This window comes from Xenopus laevis, chromosome 3S (genome assembly GCF_017654675.1).
Source record: "Xenopus laevis strain J_2021 chromosome 3S, Xenopus_laevis_v10.1, whole genome shotgun sequence".
Taxonomy (NCBI): Eukaryota; Metazoa; Chordata; class Amphibia; order Anura; family Pipidae; genus Xenopus; species Xenopus laevis.
Genome location: NC_054376.1, coordinates 20,375,255 through 20,389,337, shown reverse-complemented (window position 1 = coordinate 20,389,337; position 14,083 = coordinate 20,375,255). Strand labels below are relative to the sequence as shown.

General features: G+C 40.4%; 1 pseudogene; it reads left to right on the top strand.

The window, feature by feature from the left end:
* The window catches only part of evi5l.S, a 166,513-nt pseudogene that overhangs the window by 11,923 nt on the left and 140,507 nt on the right, over window positions 1-14,083 (top strand).

The window sequence follows — 14,083 nt, the reverse complement described above, 5'->3', positions numbered from 1 at the left end:
GCGCTTGAAAGTTTGGAAGGAAGGAGAAAGTCTGACAGCTTGTGGCAGAGAGTTCCAGAGAAAAGCAGAAGCCCGAGAGAAGTTTTGTAGACGAGAATGGGCAGAAGTGACCAGAGGAGAAGTGAGGCGAGGATCAGAAGCAGAGCGTAGGTTTCGTGAAGGAGTGTATTTGGAGATTAGAGATGAAATATAGGGAGGGGTTTCATTATTAAGGGCCTTGAATGTGAGTGTAAATAATTTGAATTTGATTCTAGAAGAGATTGGGAGCCAGTGAAGGGACATACATATGGGAGCAGCTGATGTTGAGCGGCGAGCTAGATGAATGAGTTCAGCGGCCGCGTTTAGAACAGATTGGAGTTGTGAAAGGTGACTTGTTGGAATACCTGTGAGGAGTAAGTTGCAGTAATCAAGGCGGGAGATGATGGGAGACTGAATCAGTGTTTTAGTTGATTCTGAACTGAGATAGGGTCGTATTCGAGCAATGTTTGCGCAGTTGAATACGGCAAGATTTTGCAAGTGTTTGAATGTGTGGTGAAAAAGACAGATGAGAGTCTAAGATAACTCCTAGGCAGCGTGCCTGTGTGGTGGAATGAAAGGTGGTGTTGTTAACGGTGAGTGATATCTGAGGGGCAGGGGAAGATCTTGGTGGAAATATAATGAGTTCTGTTTTAGAAAGGTTCAGTTTCAGGTGGCGCTGTGATATCCAGGAGGAGACAGCAGAGAGACAGTCTGTGACTTGGGAAAGGACAGAATTAGAAAGATCAGGAGTAGACAAGTAGAGTTGGGTGTCATCAGTATAAAGGTGATACTGAAGTCCAAATGACTGAATGAGTTTTCCTAGTGAAGTTGTATAGAGCGAGAACAGCAGGGGGCCAAGAACAGAGCCTTGAGGAACTCCAACAGAGAGTGGGAAAGTAGTAGAAGTAGAGTTAGAGAAGGAAACTTTAAAGGAACGGTCAGAGAGATAAGATGTAAACCATGAAAGAGCAGTGTTCCGAATGCCAGATGAGTGTAGAATGTCAAGGAGGAGTGTGTGGTCAACTGTGTCAAAGGCTGCAGAGATATCTAGAAGGATTAGAATGGAATAATGACCTTTAGACTTTGCCAATAGAAGATCATTGGTTACTTTGGTGAGTGCAGTTTCAGTCGAGTGTGATGGGCGGAAGCCAGATTGCAAGGGGTCGAGGAGGGAGTTGTGATTTTATGCACCTTATATGGTACTGTCCAGAGATACAGACATTTTGGAAAAAAGTAATGAAGTTCTTAGCTGACGAATTTGCTCTACCACATGTATTGAACCCAGTTACCTGCCTACTGGAAGTAACGGATGCTCTGGTACCCAGAATCCACTCAAGATTATTGATGAGAGCACTTTTGTTCTATGCCAAGAAAACAGTAGCCCTACACTGGATGGGGCCAACACCTCCCACGCTTAAAAAATGGATAAATCTCATTAATTCCCAGCTGGAACTTTATAAGTTAACATATATTGCCAGAGGCTGTCCACAGAAATTCGAACGTATATGGTCTCCTTGGCTGGATTCACCCGCAACGACGACCAAATAAGTATACTGTGATATTTCGTCATATTCTCTCCATGTCTACCCTTCTTTTTCCTTCCTTCTTATTTCCTTCTTTCTTGTTGTTCATGAAAACTTAATAAAAAGTTACTATTAAAAAGAGGTTTGGCAATCACAGAGCTAAGCTTGCTAAGTACCCTGGGATGAATACCATCTGGCCCCGGACCTTTATTAATCTTAACATGTTCTAGTCTCTTTTGAATTTCCTCAGATGTTGTATAGGTTGTGGCTTTCCTAGGATCACCACCTCACTCCTCCCATGTCTGTTTGCAGGCTTCTAGAAGCAGATTCCAAGTCTCTCTGCAGTGTCACAGGGCCCTGCAGGAGCTCGGTCACCTCCCCAGGGCCCAAACCTCTGGACCAGGATAGCTGGGAACTGTGGGGCCGCATCATCCCCACTGGGAGGAATGGACCAGGAGGAAGGAGAAACTCTTAAAGGTACCAGTCAGTGCAGCAAAATAAAGGAGATATAAATTCACATATGGACAATTAAAAAGGCCCCTGAATAATCACTTATTTTGAAGAACTTATCACACTCTTTATATTCTTATTTGCTGCTTATTGCACGGTATAAATTAATCCATTAATGTAAAACAAGATATAGAGGTGGGCTCTTTATGCTTGTGATGCTCAAAATGTGAAGTCAGAAATCAAATCCACTATTAAAGGTTGTATTTCAAACAAACCTTCCAAATATAATATCATGTGAAATAATAAAGCTGGTCTATAAAGGTAAAAACACCTGGGTAGAAGCAACACTTCATTTGCATTACACATTACCGGCCACAAAGGAGAAAGAGGGAGACTTGCTCTGTGAACATCCATTTTTATTTTAAGCAGCAATAATGGATGAAGTAATATTTGTCCTTCTTTATGATAATATTTAGCTTGTAATAATATGTGGTGATAAAGCAAGGACACTTTATATAGCCTCAGAGGAGATGCACTGTTGCAAAAAGAAAAACAATGTTGGTTACCCGAGAAGCATTGTGCCAGAAAAAGACCACAATGTTGGTGACCTGGGAAAATGCTTCTTTGATGGTGTTTCTTTAAAAACAGAAGATGTGCAAGGTTCTAGTTTTTTGTGGTCATGAATCAGTAGTTGAGCAGTAAGGGTGCTACTGGCACACAAACATGCCTCATTATTATTCTCTATTATTATTATCTATAGCCTTTAAATATTATGACTTGACCTGCTGCAGTCAGCATGGCCTGCAGCATGAAAACAGAAAGGAACTCGCATGATAACCAGGAAATGCAATACACCTTCCCAAAGTGGGACCCAGAAGTCTTTATGGAGCCCAGATGCTCCCAAAAGGGATTCTGTCACAATTTTTATGGTGTAGTTTTTATTTTTAAATTACACTGTTTAGACTGCAAATAATTCACTGTACAATATAAAATTTAATTCCTGAACAAGCAAGTGTATTTTTTTAAATTTATAATATTGGTGTGTAGGCAGCCATCTCAGGTAATTTTGCCTGGTCATGTGCTTTCAGAAAGAGCCAGTGCTGCACCATGGAACTGCTCTCTGGCAGGATCCAACTCATTGTAACTGAACAAGTTGCAGTGGGACAAGGATTTTACTATTGAGTGCTGTTCTTATCTACCAGGAAGCTGCTATCTGGTTACCTTCCCATTGTTCTGTTGTTGGGGGGGGTTGATATCACTGCAACTTGCAGTACAGCAGTAAAGAGTGACTGGTATATCAGAACACAAGCCACATGACTGGGGGCAGCAGGGAAACTGACAATATGTCTAGTCCCATGTCAGATTTCAAAATGAAATATAAAAAAATCTGTTTGCTCTTTTGAGAAATGGATTTCAGTGCAGAATTCTGCTGAAGCAGCGTTATTAACTGATACGTTTTTCAAAAAAACAGGTTTATCCCTTTAAAGAGGATGCTCAGATTTGCACACATAGAACATGTTAAAATTGCCATACGGCCCTCATATCATAAATATGTTAATGGTAAAAAAATTAAGCAGGAAGGGGAGGGACCTTTAATATCAGAGGGGGGTCAGCTGGTTGATGAAAACAAAAAAAAAGCTCAGATTCTGAACTCATATGTTTTGTCTGTCTACACAAATGGGGATGGAGTTAATCAAGGTTACCTTCTTAAAAGTCCCAATTCTAGGAATACAACTAATGATGCATGGTTCACATATGAGGAAATTCAAAAGAGACTTGAACATGTTAAGATAAACAAAGGTCCGGGGCCAGATGGTATTCATCCCAGGGTACTTAGTGAGCTTAGCTCTGTGATTGCCAAACCTCTTTACTTAATTTTTCAGGATTTATTGAGGTCTGGCATGGTGCCGAGAGACTGTCGAATTGCTAATGTGGTGCAGCTATTCAAAAAAGAGATCCAATTCTCAGCCTCAAAACTGACTGTATGATGTCAGTGGTAGGAAAGCTTTTTGAAGGATTAATAAAGGATAATGCTGGACTTCATAGCAAATCATAATACTATGAGTTTGTTACAGCATGGTTTTATGTGTAATAGATCTTGCCAGACTAACTTCTTTTTATGAGAAGGTATGCAGGGACCTCGATTCATGGATGGCAGTGGATGTTATTTACTTAGACTTTGCTAAAGCATTTGATTTAGTGCCACACAGAAGGTTACTGGTTAAATTAAGGAATGTTGGCCTGGAACATACAGAAGTATTTGTACCTGGAAAAAGATAACTGGCTAAAAGATAGACTACAAAGAGTGGTAAATAGAAAATTTTCTAATTGGACCAGTGTTGTTAGTGGAGTACCACAGGGCTCTGTACTAGATCCCTTGCTTTTCAACTTGTATATTAATGACCTTGAGGTGGACATTGAAAGTACTGTTTCTATTTTTGCAGATAATACTAAATTGTGCAGAACTATAGGTTCCATGCAGGATGCTGCCACTTTGCACAGTGATTTGTCTAAGTTGGAAAACTGGGCAGCAAACTGGAAAATGAGGTTCAATGTTGATAAATGCAAGGTTATGCACTTTGGCAAAAATAATAAAAAATGGCAGTGTGTTAAATGAGAAGGATCTAGGGGTTTTTGTAGATAACAAATCGTCTAGTTCTGGGCAGTGTCATTCTGTGGCTACTAAAGCAAATAAAGTTCTGTCTTGCATAAAAAAGGGTAGTAACTCAAGGGATGAAAACATAATTATGCCTCTTAATAGGTCCCTGGTAAGGCCTCATCTGGATTATGCAGTGCAGTTTTGGACTCCAGTCCTTAAGAGGGATATAAATGAGCTGGAGAGAGTGCAAAGACATGTAACTAAACTGATTAGAGGGATGGAAGACTTAAATTATGAGGGTAGACTGTCAAGGTTCGGGTTGTTCGGAGAAAAGGCGCTTGCGAGGGGACATGATTACACTTTACAAGTACATTAGAGGACATTATAGACTAATATCAGGGGACCTTTTTACACACAAAGAGGATCACCACACCAGAGGCCACCCCTTCAGACTAGAAGAAAATAACTTTCATTTGAAGCAATGTGGGTGGTTCTTCAAGCCTTTAAGAGTGGCTTGGATGATTTCTTGGACAGACATAATATCAAAGGCTATTGTGATACTAAACTCTATAGTTAGTATAGACATGGGTATATAAAAATGTATGTGAAAGTATGGAGGGGTGTGTGTATGGATGCTGGGTTTTCATTTGGAGGGGTTGATCTTGATGGACTTTGTCTTTTTTCAACCCAATTTAACTATATATTCTTGCAACCCCCAAACCTAATTTTCCATAGGCAAAATTGCACCCCTTAGGACCAAACCTTTCTTAAAGTTAATAAAACAAACATATCATTAAAAAAAGGCGAATTTCTCTAGTTGGAAACCAAGAAAGAAATGTACCAAGGGAAAAAGGAATACATCTTTCAAAATAGAAAAGCATGTTTTTTTTTTGTTGTCGTTGATGTGCGATTTGTGTGGATCTGCACGTAGAAACCTGATGAACAGGTTGAGAAATAACAGAAAAAAAACACAGGAGTCAGCTGTTTCTTGTGTCCGAAGGATCAATGTAGTTCTACCTACCTTCTGCCTGACTATAAATAATTCTAAGCTACTTTTCAACAAACATTAAAGGGATGGTTCAGCTTAGGTTCAGCTTAAGTTCATCTTAAGTTTTAGCATGTTATAGAATTGCCATTTCTAAGCATCATTTTTTCTTTTTTATAGTTTTTAATAGTAATTATTTGCCTTCTTCTTCTGATTCTTTCGAGCTTTCAAATGCTCTGTAAGGCTACCATTTTTTTGTTATTGGCATTTTTTATTACTCATCTTTTTATTCAGGGATGTTTTGTTGCTTTACAACCTGGAAATAAAATGGATTGTTTGAGAGTTTGCACCATTTCATTTACAGAACATATTTTTTATAGGTAAAATTTTTGTTTTAAAATATTTACTTATGGATATGTTTAGTAGTTTGGTTGATACACTCAACATCTGAAATATAGTTCAAACAGTCATACATTGAGATGTGGATTTTACCTCTGAAATATCTATCATCGACATTGAACTGTAACAGCATGTTCTAGATAAAATCAAGAACTTTTGCCTTTTATAGTATAAATGTTTATTTTCATGTTAGGGAGCCCTGACCCCCAAGACCCGCTTCCCACCATGGACTCCAAGTTTTTTCAAATCTTTTCAGTGAGCCTGGCTAGTAAGGAGAGTTTAATGAAAGGTAGATTCTGATTCACCACTGTTATCCAGTTTTGCACTGTGGGTGGTTGGGGACCCATCCATGCCATAGCAATTACTTTCTTGGCATAGTACAGCAGTGTTTGGTATCTAACTCTGGCATGATATATGATTTAGTCTATGACTCCTAATATGCACACCTGTGGGGTCAGCAGCTTAGGGAAATCTAATTTATCTACCAAGATATCCATAACTTCAGTCCAAAACTTGGAGACCGGTGGACACGACCAAGCCATGTGTAAGAAGTTTTCTCCTTCTGCCCCACAACTATGACAACTTGCAGTTGGATTACTTCCCATGGCCTTTAATCACACAGGGGTGGTATAGAATTGATGAAGCCATTTAAAGTGAACTAGTTTGTCACGTAGTAAGTAGAGATGGCTATATCCTTTATCTATTGCTTCATCCCTTTCCTCATCTTCCAGATCTGGGATGTCAGCTAGCCATTTTTGATATGCTGACTTAAAAGGAGGGAGACATGTTTGCAACAAGGTCTTATATAGCGTGGATGTTAGTTTGATTGGATTAGGAGACCATAACACCATTTCAAATTGGGGTTGTGAGGTTTGTATTTTCAATCCTCCAAATTGTGATTGAAACACTTGTCTCAGTTGGAAATAAGTGGGATAGATTGGGCTCCGCAAGTTTCTCTTTAAAGAACTCATATGAGCCAAACGCAGCCCCGTCCAGCACATCTTGTAAATGTCTAATGTGTTTACGTGGCCAGTAGAGAAAATCAGGGAATTTATGGAAGTGTGGAAGGAGGGAATTAACCCACAGTGGCATATTAGGCGTCAAAATTGAGGGATTCTTTGGATACAGTTTGAGTGCCAAATTTCAGGAATTCTTGGGGTTGTAATAACAGCTGGGAGTTTGGCATGATCTGTGGTTGCTCTATATGGAAGGTGCCTAAGTCCTTCTAGTGACCCCATAACCAGCGCCTGAAGTGTTGTGTTGGGGTTATAGAGATCAGGTTCGAACCACCATTTAACATTTGCAATTGGCTGGCTATATAGTAGAGGTATAAATCCAGCAAGCCCAGTCCTCCATCTTTCGTGGTGGGGGTAAGTTTCCACCAGGCCAACCTGGGTGTTTTACCTCCCCATATAAATCTTACCATAATCTGATTGACAGTCTTAAAAAAACTCTTCTGAACATGAGTAGGTGAGTTGTGAAATATGTATAGAAACCATGGCAGATACACCATTTTAAAAATTTAAATTTTCCCCCAGAGTGTCAATGAAAGCTTAGACCACATGGAGAGAGTAGTAGTGAGGGAAGATACGACTGGGTCCAAGGTTGCGTGGTATAAAGGTGCATAGGTCTGGGTCAATATTGATTCCAAGATATTTAAATTCCCCCACCACTATTATGGGGATCTCCTGTGGTAAAGCAAGAAGGGGAGTTGGGTCCACTTGTAATAAGGCAGATTTATCCCAACTGACTTGCAGCCCTGACAATCTCTCAAATTGTGTTATAATGGTGGCTAGAGTAGCTAGTGATGGTCCCGCATCTGCCAGATAAATCAACAGATCGTCTGAGTAGAGTGATAGCCTCTCTTCCACTGGTCCCAAGCGCCATCCCTCTAATATAGGTGCCTGTCTAATTTGGATTGCTAATGGCTCAATGGCCAGAGCAAATAGTAAGGGGGACAGAGGGCACAGTGGCCTTGTACCCCTAGCCTATGGAAAGGGTCCGAATGTTGTCCCATTTGCCCTGACCCGTGCTACAGGAGCCGAGTATAGCATTTTGATCCAGCTTATAAAGTTGGCTCCAATGCCAAATTTAGAAAGTGTTGCTCATAGAAAGTGTTGCCCATAGATAATTCCATTCCACTGAGTGAAAGGCTTTAGCGGAATCCAATGATAGTATTATTCTCGAGCCTGCATTGTCATGTGTAGTTTGCAGGTTGAAAAACAAGTTAGCTCATCAAAGAGACATTTATATAGATCTGCTGGGATACCATCTGGACCCCGGGTCTTGCCAGGAGCCAAGGCATTGATGGCTCGTTGAATCTCCTGCTTAGTAATAGGGGAGTCTAGTACATCCCTCTGGGCTGTTGTCAGAATAGGAGTGGTAGTTTGACTAAGGTATTGTTGTATCTCCGCCTCTGTGCATCTGCCCTGAGTAGCATAAAATGTCTTAAAGTACATGCAAAGGTTTTTACTATATCTTGTGGCATGGATTTGAGACTTCCGTCTGCAGTTGCTATGGCTGCAATTGCAGTTGAGTGGGCCTGTAGTTTGGCTAAGTAGGCCAGTGTCCTGCTACTTCTATCCCCAGTTTCAAATGTGCGCTGGTAGGTGTATAGTTGAGCTTTTCCTGTAAGGAGTGTTTGTTCTCTGGCCAATGAATGGTGGGAGTCTACTAGCTTATTGTAAGTTATTGGAGAGGGATTGGATACGTAGTCCGATTCAGCCTCCTCTAACTCCTTTTCCCCCTTCATTATGTAATGGTTGGCACCCTGAATCTAGAACCAATGGCAAGCACCCTTGTCTTGGCTCGTGCTTCTGCCTGTAGCAGCTGCCTTTGGTCTCGGGAGGAGCCGTCAGCTACTCAGATGCCGCCAGGTCTTAAAACGAGAGGTGCAAGTCGAAAGGTTCTAAACAAGCGAAGGGACACAACTGAAAGCAAAGTCTTTTGGGCAGAAGGTCATGGTGTAAGACAGGCCGGGTCGAGGCAGGCAGAGAATAAGCGGTCAGGCAGGCAAGGGTCAAACCGGAAGATCAATCAGAAGGGATTTAGCAAAAGAAATAGTCGGTATACAGGCAAGGGTCAGGATCCAGAGGTCAGAATAGTCAAAAGCCAGGCAGGGGTCACAACAGGAATCAAACAGGTTCAAAACAGAATTGCACAAAGCTCGAATAGCACCAGGAATAAACTCCTATAACGGGCAGTGTGAAAATGAAAAATGTCCCTTTAAGTACATTTGAATTTTCACGCCAATGCGCGCTGACGTCATCACGCCAGCACGCCTGCGACTTTAAACAAGGAAGAGGCGCCTCGCACACGACCTAAGAATCCGGTGCCTGCGGTGGAGACCGAGGGGGCGGCACGCGTCCCTGCCATCCCCCCACTAGACCACCAGGGTAAGTTGTTATTACACATAACTTGGGCTTAACATTCCATTCTGCCCCTAGTGACTGCGTTACTGAGTTGTCCTCTCATGTAAGCTTTCGAGGCTTCCCAGAGTATAGGAAGGGGAGCCGATCTTGCATTTCCCAGTAGTCTCTAACTGCTGTAGTAGCCTTTTCTTTTACCATAGTGTTTTTAAGCCACAATGGGCTAAATCTCCAAAGATTAGCTTGGGGGGAGCTTACTTAAAGTAATAATGAGTGGTGAGTGGTCAGAGAGAGCACAGAGAAGATTTAATTTTTACCACTTTGGTAGGAGATCGGGCTTTACTAATGCTAGGTCAATTCGTGAGAGTGAGTGATGGGTAGCGGAGTGGCAGGAAAAAGCTTTTAGCTTAGGGTTTTTCCATCTCCACACATCTGGCCCATGTCATTAATTTATCTCCAGAAGAAAAGGGGGGGGGCTTAATTTATCCATCTGTGGGTCCATTAGGGCATTGAAGTCACCCATATAACAAGTAGGAGCTGTAGGAAGATCTGCCAGCTTTTTTTCCATGGGAAGTTAGCTATTGTGCAATGAAGGATAATATATCTGCCATAGTAATCTGTTCTGAGAGTAAGCAAATTAAATTGGAGCTTTTTTTTTTACCAAGATCGACACCCCCCTAGCATATGTTGAGTAGGTGAAGTGATAAGCCTGCCCACATGGCTTTTCGCAAACTCAAAACATGCCTTCTTATTTTTAACTTTAAGTAATGGCTTTTTTCTTGCCACTCTTCCATAAAGCCCAGTTTTGGTGGGCGGCCCTCTCTTGGCAGATTTGATGTGGTACCATGTCAGAAAAGGTGTGTTTATACTGACAGATCATATGACACTTAGATTGCATACAGGTGGACTTCATTTCACTTATTATGTGACTTTTGAAGGTAATTGGTTGCACCAGGATTTTTTAGGCAAAGGGGGTGAATACATATGCACATGGCAATTTTCAGTTTTTCATTTTTTAAATTCTTTTTTATATATATTTTTCTCATTTCACTTCACCAACTATTTTGTGCAGATCCATCACATAAAATAAGATTAAGAAACATTTAAATTACAGGTTGGAATGTAACAAAATAGGTAAAAAGTCAAGTTATGCAAATTTTCTTTTGCAAATTTTCATTTGCATAAGTGTCCAACGTTTCGGCCCCCCTCGGGGCCTTTTTCAAGGATAAATGCTTACAAACTGTGATAACATTTTATACCATCACCCCTCAGTGTTTTTTGGTGCCAAATGTGTCGTCATACATTCCATACTGCCACATCATTGATTGTACATTTGAATCAGGAATTGAAAAAAAGTGTGTTTATATGTTTATACAATCTCACCACTTGGTGTCACTGTTGTACAGTGAAACAGATATCAGTCCATTTAGATACATTTTCTGCCAGAAGTTCTGTGAATGTATGCAAATAAAAAATGAGTAACATTTGTAACAGTGTCATTCTATAGTGAAAATAAAGCAACATTGTTATTAAAAACAATTAAAAAGCCTTGTTTGTTATTTTCTTCCAATATTTGTAGAACACTGTGTCACAACGTTATCACCCAAACATTAACACAATAGGAATATTAATGCATAAAACAACTAAGCACCAGTTGTCCGTTCAGACCTTTAGGGGCCACACAATCTAGTTCATGAATCCAATAAGCTTCCTTTCTTAATAGTACTTTATCATGGTCACCTCCACGTGTACTTGCAGAAACCTGCTCGATGGGCATGCATCTAAATGATGCTGGGCTTTGTTAGCCTCTGCCCAATGTTTGGCCACCAATTGTTGCGATATGTCCTGTTTTTTCTTTTATTTTTTGTCATCTTTTTCAGGGTTGAGGGCTGCCCTGATGCTGGACCTGTGCATGCTCATATGCACTTTAAATTGCCTAATGGTTTTCCCACAATATATTAATCCACAAGGGCATTTAATGATATAAATGACCATGGAAGTTGTGCAAGTCCTTCCTTGCTTAACGGCATATTTTTTGCCTGTTTGGGGGTGGGTGAAACGATCCCCTGTGATTAGGCTGTTGCACAAAACGCAGCCACTGCATTTATATACCCCAGGGCGTTGTGTCAAAAAATGTTGCTTTGGATTAGCCCTATATTTATCAGTGGGATCAGACGGACTTAGACTCTCTCTTAGGTTCCTGCTTCGTCTGTAATTAAACTTGGGTTTGGCTGGGATTTTTTTGGCTAGACTGTCATCGGTAGATATTATAGCCCAATTTTTTCGGACACTTTCATTTATAAAACTGGATTGTATGCCATATTGACTCACGTAATACACATCTCTGGGGGTGGGTGAAACGATCCCCTGTGATTAGGCTGTTGCACAAAACGCAGCCACTGCATTTATATACCCCAGGGCGTTGTGTCAAAAAATGTTGCTTTGGATTAGCCCTATATTTATCAGTGGGATCAGATGGACTTAGACTCTCTCTTAGGTTCCTGCTTCGTCTGTAATTAAACTTGGGTTTGGCTGGGATTTTTTTGGCTAGACTGTCATCGGTAGATATTATAGCCCAATTTTTTCGGACACTTTCATTTATAAAACTGGATTGTATGCCATATTGACTCACGTAATACACATCTTTGGGTCTGCTTCCATCTTTTTTTTTCCTGCTTGTTTTACTCTGTTCCCATAGTAATGTGTTACGATCTAGGGCTAGCGCCAAATTCTTAGTGTCATTGATTCGTTTCTCAGGGTAACCTCTACTTAAAAGTTTTTGCCCATATTATCAATTTCTATGGACCTTTTTTCTGGGTCACGGTTGATCCGTACTACCCTCAACATCTGGGATTTGGGTAGGGAGTCTAGTAAATGTTTAGGATGGTTGCTCTTATAATGGACTAAGGTATTTCTGTCGGTGGGCTTTATATGTATGCAGGTTTGTAGTTCATTTACTTGCTTGTATACAGTGACATCTAGGAAATCAATACAGTCCCTATTATGTTTAAGGGTAAATTTTATGGGGCTGTCCTTGCCATTAAGTTCCATTACAAAATCCTCAAGTGCCTTTATCGGGCCAAACCATACAAAAAAGATATTGTCTATGAAACGTCTATAAAACGCTCCATGTTTTCTAAACATATTGTGGCTTAAAATATTGTCTCTCTCATAGGCATGCATGTAGGCGTTAGCATAGGCTGGCGCGACTTTTGATCCCATGGCTGTACCAGTGCACTGTAGGAAAAATTGATTCTCAAACTTGAAATAATTTTTTTATAATATAAATCTTAGTAGGGATAAGATAAATTCAATGGGTGGTCCCTTATATAAATCATTATTTGTAATGAGTTTGTGCACTTTCTCAATACCCTCTTCGTGGGGGATACACGTGTACAGACTTTGTACGTCCATGGTCACAAAGGTCATGTCAGATATAGGGCAATTTATGCTCTGAACCATTAGCAAAAAGTCATTGGTGTCTTTGAGGTAACTCCCAATCTGTTGTATGCATGGCTGGAGTAATGAGTCTACAAATTCCGCTATTCCCTCATTTAATGATCCTTTGGATGAAATTATGGGACGTCCTGGAGTTTGAGATAGGCTTTTATGTATCTTGGGCAATGTATAAATCACTGGTTTGACTGGATATTTGGGCAGAAAGTAATCATACATGTCCTCAGTAATCCAATTGTTTACTAGTGCCATGTTTAAAATCCCTTCAAGTTCTTTTTGAAATTTGCTTGGAGGGTCGATAGATAACTTTTTATAATTAGAGACATCATTTAATTGGGTGAGGAGTTATATATATATATATATATATATAAAAAAAAATTTTTCATTAATTTAATGGTTATTTTTATTTTTTTTTTGCATTGTACACAATTTAGACACTGGTACATTCCCGTATTACTGGTACCCAAAAATCTATTAGAGCAGGTATCTCCCCTTGGTATCTTGGTTCTAGATACCAATGAACCAATTGTTTTGCCCCTTTTGTATGAAATCAATGGAGGGGAGGCAAACTCCCTTATCATAGGATATGCTCTACGCAGTATGTACCAATGTTTGCGTAAAACCGTATTAATTCTTCTACTCATTGGTCCATACTCACTAACAAAAGTGGTCCTGGGTTCCCTGATTCTTTTCATTTTGTTACAATTAACGATTTTCTCTGCTCTTTCTAGTACCTGTGAGGGGTAACCCCTCTGTCTAAATTTGCCTCTCATCTGTTTGACCTGTACCTCCCTCACTGTAGGATTACTAACTACTCTACGTACCCGCCTCATTTGACTGATCGGTATAGACTGTTATGTATGTATGGGGTGATTACTTTCAAAGTGCCATATTTGATTGCGATCAGTGGGCTTCGAGTATAACCTGGACTGTAAAACATTATCTCTGTATATTAAGGCATCCAAGAAAGAAATTTCATTCGAACTGAACACATGTAAAAATTTGATTGATGGATGGAATCCATTAAGACGTTCATGGAACCGCGATAGGGAGCCAACGTCACCCCACCACACCACGAAAATATCATCGATATATCTCCACAAGGCCACAACATGTGTCTGGTAGAGATCATCCCGATATACGAACAGTTCTTCCAGCCAAACCATGAAGGTGTTGGCATATGACGGGGCGACATTAGATCCCATCGCGGTTCCACGTAACTGCAAATAGAAAACCTCCTGAAAAGTGAAATAGTTAATTCTCAATATGATTTCCAATGCTTCCA